A 15875-nucleotide genomic window follows, 5' to 3' on the forward strand; every position below is an offset into this window, starting at 1 on the left:
AACAGGGAATGACAGGACTGGGAGGGGCCTGAGAACAGAGGATGTCGGAGCTGGGAGGGGCCTCAGAACAGGGAATGGCAGATCTGGGAGGGGAGGCCTTAGAACAGATGGCAGAGCTCTTCAGGCAATTTCCATCTGGAGCTGAACTCCAGAGTTCAAGAAGGACACTGCTAAGTTTGAGAACATCCAGAGGAGTGAACGAGGGGAGTGAAGAGTCTTGAATCTGGGCCCAACGAGGTTCAGTTGAAGAAACAGAGAGTGCTTGGGCAGGAGAAGAAACAACTCTGGGACAGAAGAGCTGTTTTCAGGTATTTAAGAGAATGTCTTGTGGAAAAGGGATTACTTTGTTCTCCTCGTCTCAGAAGGTGAACCAGGAGCAGTGCATGGGCATTTCATGGAAAAGGATGGAGGGCCTGATGTCAGTCAGAGTTCCCTAAGCATCAGAACTGCCCCGAGGTAGAATGATCTACTTGGGCAGGTGGTGGACTCTCCATCCCCAGAGGTGATTGAGCAGAGGCTGGGTTAGTGAGTGCCCACTTAGTACGGCCTGTTCTTGTTCAGTACAGGCTAGACCAGGTCTGGGGTCCCTTCCACCCCTGAGATTTTGTGATTTGGATTCTGAATCAGCAAATCTCACTGGCTGTGAGGGGACTGAATGGTGGCAGGCTGACACCAGATTGTGGAGGGCCTGGAGTACCACATTCTCCTTCAAGGGCGTGACATTCCTGATGAGGCTGCATGCTGTAAATGAGACCTCTAATGTCCTAAAATCTCTGGCTGTCCAGGCTGAAAGGGACCTCCAAGGCCAACTAGTCCAACTTGTTCTGTGAAGTTTGTATTCAGTCAAAGGGCCACACTTGAGGACCTAAAGGACCACATGTGGCTTCGAGATCGCAGGTTCCCCACCCCTGGACCATCAAGTCTGACCCATTCATTTTACAGATGAAGAAACTGAGGTACAGAAAGATTAACAGGTTTGTACGTGGCCACACAGCTAGTATCAGAGGAAGGATGTGAACCCTGGTCTTCCTTACTTCACGTCCAAGTACTGTACTCATAATAGCATGCTACTCCCTGTGTGGCACTGGGCGAAGCTTTTAAACTCTCTGGGACTCAGTTTCTTCATCTGAAAATGTGAAGGTTGAACTGTTACAACCTGTAAGGTCCTTTCTGGCTTCAAATCTTATGATCCTGTGCCTACCACTTTTTTTCTTTAGATTTAATGATGATGATGATGATGATGGTGATGGTGGTGATGATGATGGTGATGATGATGATGATGATGATGGTGGTGGTGGTGGTGGTGATGATGATGGTGATGATGATGATGATGATGATGGTGGTGGTGGTGGTGGTGATGATGATGATGGTGATGAAGATGATCATGGTGATGATGGTGATGATAGCTAGCATTTACATAGCACTTTAAGGGTTGCAAAACACTTTACAAATATTACCTCATTTGAAGCTCACAACAACGTGGGAGACAGATGTTATTATTATTGCCCTCATTTTACAGATAATATAGCTGAGGCAGACGGGTAAAATGACATACCCATAGTCACCCTGCTAGTAAATATGAGAGACTGGATTTGAATTCAAGTCTTCCTGACTCCCAGAGAAACATTTATGTTACCCAGTTGCCCAATTTTATATACAATTTATATGAGCCAGAACACTTGGGGTCCAGAGAAAGGCGATAATCCAGCCCACAAATGGCAATTACGTTGTTGTTTCTGACTCTCCATGACCCCATTTGGAGTTTTCTTGGCAAAGATACTAGAGTGGTTTGCCATTTTCTTCTCCAGATGAGAAAACTGAGGCAAACAGGGTGAAATGACTTGCCCAGGGTAACACAGCTAGTAAGTGTCTGAGGTTGGATTTGAACTCGGGTCTTCCTGACTCCAGGCCTGGTGCTCTATCCACTGCACCATCTAGCTGTTCCACTCATGAATGGCAAATCCAGAACAAGGATCTGGAACTCCTGCCTTCCTGTCTAGGAAAGTAAAACTTCTCACTGTCTTTCCTTGGGGACAGCAGTGGTAAAGCTTCCTGGGGCAGGGAGGGAGGTGGGGGGGTTCTGGGATCGGTGCCCCATGTAGCCACCTCCGTTTTCAGGAGGTGGGATGGCACCATGCCGTCCCCATAATGAACAGCCAGCAGAGAATGTAACCCATAAGCAGATGAAGCCATGTGTGAAATCCACACACAAGATGAACCACAGAGTTTCCCGGGCTGTGCTTTGGAGCTGTGTAATTAACTGTAACTGAAATATTATTTGATCTTTTAGGTGGAAAATCAAATTGTGTTGTGTCAGACATGAATAAATACACATCTGGAGCATTTCTACGGCTGTCTCCCCTTCTCCCCCACTACCCCGACCCTCCCCCCCTCCACAGCTAGAAATTCATTCTCCCCTTTTCAACCTTCCTTTGTGCCAGCCTGAAAGAGCCCCATTGTCCTGGGGGGGGGTAGGGAGGGCTGGATTTGGTGTGTCTGTTTGACAGGGAATGTGATGAGGAGGAGGGAGGGGGAGGAGATGCAGGCAAGGGGGGGAAGGGAGAGAGAGAAGGGCTCTTGAGGCTTGGGAGGAAGAGCAGGTGCAGAGAGACCTCTGGCCAGCCCAGATTGGGGAATTGTCCTAAGAGATTAGCCCTGGGACCTTGGGGTCTAGCCCCTTGACCCTCAAGAGAGAAGGGCCCACAGAGTCCAAGAATCATAGACATAAAATGTCAGAGCTGAAAGGGTCCCTAGAACATATAATACAGAATGGCAGAGCTGGGAGGAGGGTGAGAAAGGAGAAGTCAGAGCCAGAAGGTCCTTGGAGCATGGGATTTAAGAGCTAGACTCTTGTTGTTGTCATTCGTTCTCAGTTTCGAAGAGGACCGGTGACATCAGCAGTCTTGACTTGCAAGTGAATTGGATTTAAGTGAGGCAGGACTGTGCAAAGTTACCAGCCTCACTCTCCTCCAGGGTCACAGAAGTCCAGCAACATAGGTCAGGACCGCTGGTGATGTCCCGAGGAACTAGAGGTGACCTGTGCAATCACGCTCATGGTAACCAGTAGGGTCCGATCCTTTCATCTTACAAATGATGACAGTGAGGCTTAGAAAGAGCGCAGAGCTTACCCAAAGCTAATCCCTGTCCTATGGTCATTCCAAATAGTCAGTCACCAAACCCAAACCCTGGCAAAATCAGGAAGTCAATGGAGTTGGCATTCAGGGCTCCACTTTAACTGGCTTCCATGTTTAGCATCCTCCTTTCTCTGCTCCCTTTTAGGGCCCCTCCCTCACCAGACCCTCTGTCATAGTTGGAAAGTGCCAGAAAGGAGTCACTATAAGAAAGGGCTTTCAGAACCACCCAAGAATGGAATGAGCAGCTTTGTCAAGTTCTCCCATCAGCCAACTGAGGTCTTCAAGTAGAGGCTGGATAATGACCTAACCGGGTTGCTTGGGTGGGGGGGGGGGTTCCTGATTGATATAAGGGCTTGCTTTGGTGACCTCTGAGGTTTCTCCATCTCTGGGAATCTATGGCAACAGCAGCCATTTTTATGACTCTGTAGAGTTCACAAAGCACTTTCCACATACCAGGGTGGGGGCCAATTGAGTCAATCATTGGCCCCACCCTACTTAGTGCTGACACCTTTTATCCTGGGAGACCACATCTGGTTTGAATCACAGGTGTGAACTAGCTGTGAACAAGGCCTGAAGAGCTACTCATCAATCCTACTAGGGCATTCGAGTAGATGAGAGAAATCCTTGAAAGTCACTGGATGAAATGGAGTGTCAATATTAGCAAAGGATACTTGGTCACACCCTGTGAGTCTTCTATGAAATGGAAAAAGCCTGTTCAGAACCCAGGGCACTCCAGTATAATGGTGGGAGTCCTTCCAATCAAGCCCCTGAGTAGGAATCCTTAGGGGGAAGTAAACTAAAAGGGAAAGGAGACAAGGAAGCCTCATTCTCATCCTCTTGACCAGATTTGGGGTCTTCATGGCAGGTGAGGAGCGAGGGAAACACACTGGTGGGGAGTTATGTTCTAAAGTACTAGAAAAATCTACCCCCAAACTCTCAGGGTCGCCCCTAGAACCCTTAGAGGAGATTTAGAGGTCAACAACCGGAGACCTAAAATGCCGCTGGGGGTGGGAATTGGAAGAGCAAATACAGGGCCTCTGTCACACATATATTAATCCATTTAGAGATCATAGAGGGAGAAGAGAAATGGGCTGAGGACAGAGCCTTGGAGGGGTGCCCACAATTGATGGGCATAATATGGAGGTTGAGCCTCTACAAGATGGCGGTAGATAGGCATCCAGCTGTGCTTTGGGGGAGCCCACCACCTCCTCAGGCAGCCCCCCCTACAGTTCTCATGGTTTTAGGAAGTTTGTCCTAGCGTGAGGGGTCTGGACTCAATGACAACCTTGAAAGTCCCCTCCAGTTCTAAATCCTATGACTTAAATACTTAGGTTCCACTGTGTCTTGGATCTTATAGCATCTCCCATCTATTGTTTTAGAAGGAGGAAACACTGAAGGTTGAGGGAAGAGGAGAAGAGGTATGTGCCAGGGGATATGGGAAGAAGAAGAAAAACAAAAATCCAGGCCTGGGGCCACAATAAAATTGAGTGCCCTGAACCAATCACAGCCATGTGTGCTTTCAGTCCCATCACGACCCTGAACGCTGTTACTCCACACCTGGGAGACGTAGGAGAAACAACACCAGGTGAGAAGCCCTGGGTTCAAATTCAGACTACTCTTTATGACTTGTGTGACTGTCAGCAATTCCATTCTCCTTTCTGCACCTTGGTTTTCCTCTCTAAAATGAGATTGAACTAGATGAGCTCAATGGTTATTTCTAGCTCTAAACTTTCATGGTCTATGTTCTAAAGCCCCTCCCAGCCCTGACCTTCTCTGTTCCAAGGACCCTCCCAGCTCTGACATTCCTTGTTCTAAGGTCTTTCCTAGTTCTGATGTTCTCTGTTCTAAAAACTCTTAAAGCTATAAATTCTTTTCCAGTTTCTTTCAGTTAGAAAATCCTGGAAACTTTATCTACCATTATCTACCATTATCAGCAAATAATGAAGTGGACAGAGTCATTAATGTCCTTGGTCCCTGGGCCAGCAAGACGAATCAACACCCGGGGGGTCAAACACTGGTGTCCAGCCCTATTTCTGCCACTAACCTGCTGTGAGACCTCAAGAAAGTCACCTTCCCGGGGCAGCTATAGGGCGCAGTGGATAGAGCACCGGCCCTGGATTCAGGAGGACCTGAGTTCAAATCTGGCTTCAGACATATAACACTTACTAGCTGTGTGACCCTGGGCAAGTCACTTAACCCAATTGCCTAGCCAAAAAAAAAAAAAAAAAGAAAGAAAGAAAGTTACCTTCCCTCTCTGGGCCTCAGAATAAATCAAAGATTATTTTATTTTCCTTTTCTTTGCTTCTTTTCTTCTTTCCTTTTTTATTCCTTTTTACTCTTTCCTTTCTTTGTTGTCCCTTCCCCCCTTTCTTTCCTCTTTCTTTCCTTCCTCCCTCCTTTTGTCTCTCTTTCTCTCTCTTTTTTCTTCCTTCCTTCCTTTCTTTCCTCTTTCCTCCCTTCCTCTCCTTTTTTTCCTTCCCTTCTTTTCTCTTTCCCTCCTTCTCCCTCCCCCCCCTCTCTTTTTTCCTTCCTTCCTCCTTCCCTTCCTCTCTTTTTTCTTCCTTTCTTTCTTCCTTCCTTTTCTCTTTCCCTCCCTCCCTCCCTCTCTCCTTCTCTCTCTCTCTCTTTCTTTTTTCCTTCCTTCCTTCCTTTCTTCCTCTCTCTCAGGGAAGATGAATTTACAACACCAGAGCATGAACAGTAATCAGCCCTCAGGATGATGACAATAAGAACGGCTCCTTGGCCAGCTGCCAAACTAAACATCTCAGAACTTTTAGGGGGGTGAAGTCAATGTCAAAATTGTCTACACTTCCCATGTTTATTTAAGGCAGCAAACAAGATAGTTTGTGAATTATCCTCTGCCTGGGCTGGGCGGGGCTGGACTAGGAGGGGTCCAGTGACCACCTGCGGTTTTGGGGCCTCTGAATGGGGAGAACCATGATAGGCACCATCTGAGGAAATGCTGACTGCGTCTCCAGGGAGAACATGCCTTCCTGCAGCTGATGGTTTAGGACCCAGCAGCCTGGCCCCAAGGAGATAAGAGGGCATGACTTCAGCCCCAACCTGCCCTCCCCTATTCTCCGCCTCCCCACCCTGCCCACTCATTGTATCCTAGGTCTAACACTGGAAGAGACCTCAGAAGCCAACTGGTCCAACCCCCTCACTTCTCAGCTGAGGAAACTGAGGCTCACGAAAGTTAAATGACTTGCCCAAAATCATAGAGGTAGCAAGTATCAGAGGTAAGACTTGCAGGCAGGTTTTTGGACTCTAAAGTCAATGATCATGTCGTTATACCATGCTGCCTCCTTCCTTCCCCAGTGATCTTTCTTGTCCCAAAAGAAGAAAAGCTCATAAATAGTTTTATTCTGAGGGGGAGAAATAAAGAAAGAAAGAAAGAAAGAAAGAAAGAAAGAAAGAAAGAAAGAAAGAGTACAGTTTTTCTGGTGATTTTACATTGGGACCTAGCAGCAGGCCCATCATGAGAGTTACCCTTTAATCAATTTTTTAAAAATTGTTTGGGTGGGGAGTGGAACTCTGGCACACTATTCCAAGGAAGAGGTCTGATGCCCTAGGGTACCAGTTCCTGTTTGCAAAGTCTCTGGGGCACAATGAGTTTCTTCCTAAAGAGTCCATCACAGAAGGGAGGTAAGAGAATGGGTCAGGCCCAGTCTGGTCAAGAGCTAATCTATGGCCCACCCACACTGGAGAGGAAGCTCATTAAGTAAGAGATAGCTCTGTTTTTTCTATGCTGCCGAAGGAGTATAAATGTAATTAGCACCCATTAAATTCAGGGAACCTGGGGTGAAGCCCTGGTGATCCCACCCTAGTTGTGATTTTGGATGTTAAGAACCTGGGTCACCCTTCCAGGGACCCACACAGAGCAATGTTCAAGTCAGACATCGTGTCATGCAATTAATAATATCATGGACAGAACACAGGACTGCAAGTCAAGAGAACTGGCTTCTGGCTTTGTCACCTTGGGTGCCATTTCCTCTTTCCTGGGCCTCATTTTCCTCCATGGGTAAAGTGAGGGGATTAGACTGACACTTGAGGGGAGGCGTGCTTTCAGTATGATTCAAGAGTATGATGATAGAAGAAGATAATGCACAAGCTTAGGCAATGTTGAGAAGCCAAGGAGCGCCCCATACTGTGCAACATGGTACCTCCCACAGTCTCAGGTGTCATGGTTTAGAAAAGACATTGATGAACTGGACACTGTCCAAGGGAGAGAAGCCCAAAAGGTAGAGGGTCTCGAGGTCATAAGGTCATAGATTCAGAGCTAGAAGGGACCTTAGAGACCACCAAGGCCAACTTTCTCATTTTACAGAAGAGGAAGTTGAGGCCCAGAGAAACTTGATCAGGATCACTCAGCTTATAAATATCTGAGACGGGATTTGAATCCAAGACTTCTTAACACCAGGTCTGACATTGCACTCTGCCTCACTGGTTGATATGAGCATTGGCTGAAGTAATGTTTAGCCTGGCAGAAAGAAAACAGAGAGAGCACATGGTCATCATTCCATCTGAGCTCATCTCCAATCCACCCCATCTGTATCTCATTTGGACACAGTTGTTGGCATGTGATTCCCCCTCATTAGACCATGAGCTCCCTGTGAGCAGGGATCATCTTTTGTCTTTCTTTATATCCCCACTACTTAGCACAGTGGCTGGCACATAGTAGGCCCTTAATAAATGTTTGTTGAGTTGAAGAGCTGTCACCTGGAAGAGCCATTGACCCACTCCATATGTCCTTCCCTAAATGAGAACTAAAAGCATTTGAGGAGGAAAGAGAGGAGAGGGGAGTTTCAAATAGGCAGATTTAACATAAATAGTAGGGAAAGTTCCACAAACAATTAGAACTATCCCAAATTGGAATGGACCAGCCTGCTTCTTTAAGCAAAGGGAAGTTGACCATGTTCTGGGGAAAGGGGCGTCTTGTTCAAGTACAACCTGGGGGTCTCTTCCTGCTCAGAGACTGGTGATCTTGGGGTAAGAAAGAGATGGCTTCTCAGGATCCACCCAACTCCAATTCTATGTATCTCAGTGTCCCAAGGGCCTTTCCAATTCTAATGTTCCTAAGGGCACTTTCAACAACAACCACCACCACCTCAAGGAAGGAAACAAGCATTTATTAGGCACCTACTAAGTCCCAGGCATGGTGGAGTGAGCAACAGTGGTAAGCACTGGAGATTCAAAGATAGGCAAAAATAGTCTCTGCTTTCAAAGAATGTATAGTCTAAAGGGGTAGACAAGATGCAAACCACTATGTTAAAACAAGATATGTACAGAGTGGATGGAAAGTAACCACAAAGGGAAGGTTCTAGTATTATGGGACATCACTAGAGGCTTCCTACATAAGATGGAATTTAAGCTCAGACCTGAAGGAAGTCAGGAAAGCCTGTAGGGGAAGATGAGAAGGGAGGGCATCCCAGCCAGAGTTGAGAGACAAGTGTCTTGTTTAAAGATCAACAAAGAAGCCAGGATTATTGGATTTCTGTTCCATGTTTGAAAGCCCCTCCCAGCTCTGATATTCCATGATTCTTAAGACTCTAAAGAGCCAGACAACTGGGGGTTAACACACACACACACACACACACACACACACACACACACATACACACATACACCCATCTCCTGTTCAGTCACTCTTCCATAGGCTTTGGTTCTTTTGCGTAAGAAACTTACCCAACTGAGGCACACAGAGAGAAGGCACCCATTGGCCCCTGTTCTCCTTGGTGAGAGAAAAGCCAAGCTGACCTGCGTAATGAGGATGAATGATAGCAGCTCTCCAGATTTTCTTTAGGAGGGCACATTAGTCCCCATTAAAGACTAATCTGCCCTTTATTAACATTTTCATAAGGTTATATAATATTATATTTTAGGCCTGATGGGAACTCAAGTGCCCCCCTCCTTTGCCTTATATAAAGGTTAGGGATCGCTCCCTGACTAGCCAAGAAGCCAGCTATGAACAAGCCAAAACAGGCACTTGAAGGAAGCTCTCTGCCTCTTCGATAAGAAAAATAACACCTTAGGTATTTTGCCCTCAAGCACCTTGTTTTCTCCTTGCCAGGAAGTGAGGGGAAATGACCCTGCTTCCTGCTAGCTCAGCCTAGCATGGTGGAGTGAGCACAAGACTGGAAATCTGGACACCAGCATTCTAATTCCATCTCTGCCACTGAGTTCCTGTGGGAGTGTAGGCCATTCACATCACCTTTCCAGAATGCCTTTTCTTCCTCTATAAAGGCAATGGTTCAGCTGTTTTGAATTCTGAAATTCTCTGTTCTTTGTTCTTTCTACTTCTACCATTCTATGTTCTAAATTCTGTACCAGCTTTGAAGTCTATGTTCTAAGGTTTCTTCCAACTCTGACATTCCATGCCCTAATGTCTGCCCTTAGCTTTGAAATCTATATTCTGAGGAACCTTTCAGCTCTGACATTCTATGGTCCTAAAATCTCTTCCAGCTGTGACATTTTCCCAAGGGCCCCTCTCAGCTCTGACATTCTAAAATTGAACAACCACAATTTTTCTAGATACTTTGCTATCCAAGACCAAATTCCCTCATAAATAACATTTCCAGTTGGTTCCAGTCAAATTCCATGTTCTATCCTGGGGTTACTTCTTTTGATTTCTCTTCATTGGTAAGCAGAAAGAGAATCTTTCTTAGAATCAAAAGATACCTAGTGGGGCAGCTAGGTGGTGCAGTGGATAGAGCACTGGCCCTGAAGTCAGGAGGACCTGAGTTCAAATCTGGCCTCAGACCAAACACTTAACACTTATTAGCTGTGTGACCCTGGGCAAGTCACTTAACCCCAATTGCCTAAAAAGAAAAAAAATTAAAATTAAAAAAAATAATAAAATAAAAGATACCTAGTAAACCTCTGAGAGTGGCTGGCTGGGTAATCCCAACATACTTCCCTGGAAAAAAAATCTTGGTGTAGACTTCCAAAGGCAGAGTTAAGATGGCGGAGTAGAGAAGCACTAATTCCCCTCCAAATAACTTTAAAATAACACTTCAAATTGAATTCTGGAGTGGCAGAGCCAACAAAAGGTCAGAGTGAGACATTCTTCTCCCAAGACAACAGGAGACTGAAAGAGAGATCTGTGACATAGGGAGAGGAGGCCGGCCCAGAGACCACGTGGATGGAACACCTTGTGGGAGGGCTAGGTGGTAGTGACAGAACCAGCGGCAACTTTGGGAGTCCTTGAGGCAACTGGTCAGAAAGAGATTACAAGGCACCCCTGCGCTAGTATGGGATGCAACACCAGGCAATATTTGACAACTCCATTGTCTAGTTATAGGCACTTCTGGGTCACAGTTACAGAGAAGCAGGAGGGACCCTGAGGAACCATATAGTTTCTGGTCCCAAGAGAAGAGAGACCCTGAAAGAAAAATATCAATTGCAATCCCAAGTGATCAGAGGCCCTTCCTGGGTAAGGATTAGAGCACAGACCAAGAGGGCAGTGACCACACCTTTCCCCAGCTCAAATCTTGAAAGCACTAAAAAATTCCAAAACCAAACCCCAGAACAAGCTTGGAAAACAGTATTGCAAAAACACCTGAAGCTTAAGACAGAGTCCCATTCCCACACACTCACTAGGAACAGTGCTCACATTAACATAAATTTCCAAATCATGTTAAAAAATGATGAAGCAACAACCAAAAAAAAAAAATTACCGTAAAAAACTACTATGGTGACATGGAGAATCAAGGCACAAACTCAGAAGAGAATGAAGTCAAACCACTGCAAGCAACACCTCAAAGAAAAATGTGAACTGGACATAGGCCCAACAAGAACTCCTATAAAAAACCAAAAAAAAAATTATTTTCAAAATCCAATAAGAGTGAAAGAGAAAAAATTAGATAAAGAAATGAAAACAAAGGAAGAAAATTATGAAAAGACTATTAACAGTTTGGTAAAAGAGGCATAAAAATTCAGTGAAGAAAAGAATTTCTTAAAAAGCAGAATTAGCCAAATGGAAAAAGTGGTACCAAAGTTCATCAAAGGAAATAATTCCTTAAAAATTAGAATAGGGCAAGTGGAAGCTAATGGTTCTATGAGACATCAAGAAACAATAAACAAAGTCAGGAGAATGAAAAAAAATAGAAGAAAATGTGAAATATCTCATAGGAAAAGTGACTGACCTAGAAAATAGATTGAGGAGAGATACTTTTAGAACTATTGGATTACCTGAAAGCCACAGTTAAAGTAACAGCCTAGACCATATTTCAAGAAGTTATCAATGAAAACTGCCCTGATATCCTGGAATCAGAAGGTAAAATAGAAACTGAAAGAATCCACCATCACCACCTGAAGCAAACAGAAAGAAACCATTCAAATGCCATGGAGCCACAGTTAGGATCACACAAGACTTAACAGCTACATGTTAAAGGAGCGGAGGGATTGGAATGTGATGGTCCAGAAAGCAAAAGAGCTGGGATTACAACCAAGATTAACCCACCCAGAAAAACTGAGTATAATCCTTCAAGGGAAAAAATAGGTATTTGATGAAATAGAGGGCTTTCAAGCATCCCTGATGAAAAGACCAGGGCTGAACAGAAAAATTTGATTTTAAAATACAAAACTCAAGAGAAATATTAAAAGGTAAACATGAAAGAGAAATCATAAGAGACTCAATAAGGTTAAACTGTGCACCTTTCTATATGGGCAGATGATGCATATATCTTTAAGAACTTCATCACTATTAGAACAATTAGAAAGATTCTGCATAGAAAGAGGTTGTGGGAGTGAGTTGATTATGGAAAAATAAATTGATAGCTGAGAAGGTGGGGTGAACTGGGAGAAGGGTGAAGAGATATAAAGAATGGGGGAAATTATCTCACATAAAAAAAGCTTGCAAGGAAGAAATTTTGTAGTACAAGGGGAGGGCAGGCAATGATTGAACCTCTTTTACATTTAAATTGGTTCAGAAAGGGGAAATATATATATATATATATATATATATATATATATATATATATAAATACACACACACACTCATACATACATACATACACATATACACTAAATAGGTAACTTAAATTTATGTTATCCAACAGGGGAAAAGAAGGTGAAGAGAATAAGAGAAAGAGAGTATGATAAAAGGGAGGGCAGACAAAAGAAGAAAGTGGTCAGGAGCAAAACAGACTTTAGAAGATAAACAGGATTTTAAAAAGAGAGAAGAAGAAGAATAAAATAGCATGGATGGAAATGCACAGTTGGCAATCAAAACTGTGAGTATCAATGGGATGAACTCACCCATAAAATGAAAGTGGATAGCAGAATGGATTAGAAGTCAGAATGCATTAATATGTTGTTTACAAGAAACACACTTGAAACAGAGAGAAATACACAATTAAAATAAAGGGCTGGAGTAGAATCTATTATGCTTCAGCTGAAATTTTTAAAAAAAGGCAGGGGTAGCAATCATGATCTCAGACAAAGTAAAAGCAAAAATAGACCTAATTAAAAAGGATAAGCAGGGAAACTACATTTTGCTAAAAGGAATCATAAACAATGAAGTAATATCAATGCTAAATATATACTCAACAAATGGCATTGCATCCAAATTCTTAGAGGAAAAGCTAAATGAATTACAGGAAGAAATAGAAAAACTATATTAGTAGGGGACCTCAATCTTCCCTTCTCAGAGCTAGATAAACCATAAACCATTTATCCATAAAATAAATAAGAAAAAAGTCAAGGAGATGAATAGAATCTTAGAAAAATTAGATATGATAGACCTTGGGAGAAAAAATAAATGGGAATAGAAAGGAGTATACCTTTCTCAGCTGTTTCTGGCCCCTACACAAAAATTGATCATGTATTAGGCAATAAAAACCTCACAAAGACAAAAAAGCAGAAATATTAAATTCAGCCTTTTCAGACCACAAAGCCATAAAAATTACATTAAATAAGAGGCTGTGAAAGCATAGATTAAAAGCTAATTGGAAACTAAATAATCTAATCCTAAAGAATGAGTGGACTAAAGAACAAATCAGAAACAATCAATAATTTCACTAAAGAGAATAACAGCAAGACAACATTCCAAAATCTGTGGGATGAAGCCAAAGCAATATTTATATCTCTAATCTCATACATCAATAAAATAGAGAAAGAGTAGATCAATGAATTGGGCATGCAACTAAAAAAATTTTAAAAATTAAAAACCTCCAATTAAAAAACAAAATGGAAATCCTGAAAATCAAAGGAGAGATTAATAAAATCAAAAAATAAAAATGCCATTGAACTAATAAATAAAACTAGGAGCTGGATTTATGAAAAAAATAAAATAGATAAAGCATTGGTTAATTTGATTTAAAAAAGAAGAAAACCAAATCACTAATATCAAAAATGAAAAGGGCAAATGCACCACAAATGAAGATGAAATTAAAACAATCATCAGAAGTTACTTTGCCCAACTATATGCCAGTAAAACTGACAATCTAAATGAAATGGATGAATTTTTACAAACACATAAACAGATTAACAGAAGAGGAAATAACCCTATCTTAGAAAAAGAAATTGAACAAGCCATCAATGAGCTCCCTAAGAAAAAATCCCCAGGACCAGCTAAATTCACAAATGAACTCTATCAACCATTGAAGGAATAATTAATTCCAATACTATATGAACTATTTGAAAAAATAGGTAAAGGAGTCCTACCTAGTATCTTTTATGACACAAATATGTGTCATATCATGGTTCTGATATGCAAACCAGGCAAAGCAAAAACAGAGAAAGAAAGCTATAGACCAGTTTCTTTAGTGAACACCAATGCAAAATTTTTAAATAAAATATTAGGAAGGAGATAACAGCAATATATCACAAAAATCATATACTATGATCAGGTGGGATTCATACCAGGAATGCAAGGCTAGGTCAATATTAGGAAAACTATCAGCATAATTGACCATATCAATAACACTAACAACAAAAATGATATGACTATATAAATAGATGCAGAAAAAAGCATTTGAAAAAATACAACACCCATTCCTATTTAAAACACTAGAAAGCATAGAAATTAATGGAACCTTTCCTAAAATTACAAGTAGTGCTGTTGTTATTGTTCAGTCATTCCACCATGTCTAACTCTTCGTGACTCCATGGACCACAGCACGCAGGATCTTCTGTACTCCCCTATCTCTCAAAGTCTGTCCAAATTCATGTTTATTGTTTCCATGACACTATCAATCCATCTCATCCTCTGCCATCCCTTTCCTTTTTCTCTTCAATCTTTTCCAATACCAGGGTCTTTTCCAATGAGTCTCATCTTTTCATTACATGGTCAAAGCAAATACTTTTTTGAAAAGCTTCAGCTTCAGTATGTGACCTTCCAGTGAATAGCATGAATTAATTTATTTAAGTATTGACTGATTTGATCTCCTTGCTGTCCAAGCGACTCTCAAAAGTCTTCTCTAGCACCACAATTTGAAGGTGTTGATTCCGTGGCACTCAGCTTTCCAACCCTAGTCCAGCTAGTCCAACCCTCACAGCCAAACATTGCTACTGGGAAAGCCATAGCTTTGACTATACAGACCTTTGTCGACAAGGTGACATCTCTGCTTTTTAGCATGCTGTCCAGATTTTCCATAGTTTTCCTTCCAAGGAGTATGAGTTTTTCAGTTTTGTGGCTGCAGTTGCCGTCTGCAGTGATCTTTGAGCCCAAGAATATAAAATGTGATACTGCTTCCATTTCTTCTCCTTCCATTTGCCAGGAAGTGATGGGACCAGTTGCCAAGATCTTAGCTTTTTTGAGGTTAAGCTTCCAGCCAGCTTTTACACTCTCCTCTTTCACCCTCATCAAGAGGCTTCTTAATTCCTCTTCACTTTCTGCCATCAGAGTGGTATGATCTGTATATCAGAGACTGTTGATATTTCTCCCAGCAACCTTACTTCTGGCTTTTGATTTGTCCAGCCTGGCATTTCATATATAATGTACTCTGCACACAAGTTAAATAAATATGGTGGCAATGTACAGCCTTGGCATTCTCCTTTTCCAGTACTAAACTAATCAGTTGTTCCATGTTCAGTTCTAATTGTTGCATCTTGGCCCACACACGGATTCCTTAGGAGACAAGTAAGATGATCTGGTACTCCCATTTTGGGGGGAATTTGTCACATTTTATTGTGATCCACAGAGTCAAAGGCTTAAGTAGTCTCGGCAACGAAGCAGAAGTAGATATTTTCCTGGAATTCCATTGTTTTCCCGGTGAATGTTGGCAATTTGGTCCCTAGTTCCTCTGCCTCTTCAAAAACTAGCCTGCTCTTCTGGTAATTCTTGGGTTCACGTATTGCTAAAGCCAAGTTTGCAGAATTTTAAGCATAACCTTGCTGGTGTGTGAAATGCACTCAATTCTTTGGTAATTTGAAGATTATTTGGCACTGCCCTTCTTTAGGACTGGGATGTAAACTGATCGAGACAATGATCCAAGACAATTCCAAAGGACCCACTTTGAAAAATGCTATTCACTGGGGCAGCTAGGTGGCACAGTGGATAGAGCACCGGCCCTGGATTCAAGAGGACCTGTGTTCAAATCCGGCCTCAGACACATAACACTAGATGTGTGACCCTGGGCAAGTCACTTAACCCCATTGCCTAGCCAAAAAAACAAAAACAAAAACAAACAAAAATGCTACCTCCAGAAAGAGAACTAACAAACTCTGAAGCAAATTGAATGAAGCATATGCTTTTTTACTTTATTTTTATTCTTTTATTTTGTTCGAGTTTTCTTTTGT

This window comes from Vombatus ursinus, unplaced genomic scaffold, assembly GCF_900497805.2.
Source record: "Vombatus ursinus unplaced genomic scaffold, bare-nosed wombat genome assembly UNPS02001287.1, whole genome shotgun sequence".
NCBI lineage: Eukaryota > Metazoa > Chordata > Mammalia > Diprotodontia > Vombatidae > Vombatus > Vombatus ursinus.